This window comes from Perca flavescens, chromosome 6 (genome assembly GCF_004354835.1).
Source record: "Perca flavescens isolate YP-PL-M2 chromosome 6, PFLA_1.0, whole genome shotgun sequence".
Lineage (NCBI taxonomy): Eukaryota > Metazoa > Chordata > Actinopteri > Perciformes > Percidae > Perca > Perca flavescens.
In genome coordinates this window covers 9,160,701-9,161,633 of record NC_041336.1, presented here as the reverse complement: position 1 = coordinate 9,161,633, position 933 = coordinate 9,160,701, and positions in this window count along the sequence as shown.

Here is a 933-nt window from a genome sequence, read left to right as displayed (position 1 = left end):
AATACACTAGCCCAGAAATCTAGACGCACCCTATCGGCAGCAAATGTAATTTGCAGCCAACATCTTGATGTGGGTCTGGCTTGTCAGGCTAATAATACACAACTTCCTGGTTTCATTAGATAATGTTTGTATTCTCAAGAATGTAATATGCTGAAAAGGCGAACAAACAATAAAGAGTGAAACCACATAAGGACAAAGGAGAATAGGTCCGTAATAATATGAAATACCAAACTAGGGAAGCGATGTAGAAACGTGTATCATTTCTGTATACATGTGATCGTGCAATATATTCAAACATTGAAATTTGAATAGAGTTTGTATTACAGGTGCCAAGGTATAAATAGTGGGATTAAATGGGCATCAGTAGACGTGTGCGTTTTTCTTTCCAAACAGTAATAAGATAAGAATGTTTCTAACAATTTTTTTATTGCTAAAATATGTTTCAAAAGAGCAAAACATTAAGGCAGGGGGGTGGAAACGTGATGTTAACAAACAAGGCATATATGATTAGAAAGAAATAATATAGGACAAACTAAGTCAACAAACTACAGCTAAACTATAAATAACTGAAAAATAAATAAATGAATAGGAATCAATTTTATTTGTCATATGAAATCATATAAGGTGTAATTAAAGTGAAATGTAATTTATACATACACATATATATATATATATATATATATATATATATATATATATATATATATATATAAATATTAAATAAATAATAATTATAGAATCTATAATAATTATGAAAATATTACGTCACATTGCAGATTTTTTGTGTGCATGTTTTCTTTTTATTACTCTCCAAAAGGACAACAGCGTGTAATGTAAACAGAAAAACGTCCTGTGTAGTTACCTACATTTCCCATAAGCCCTATATTATCAAGGCTATGATCGAGACTCGCGAGACTTAAGTGTCAACACGTT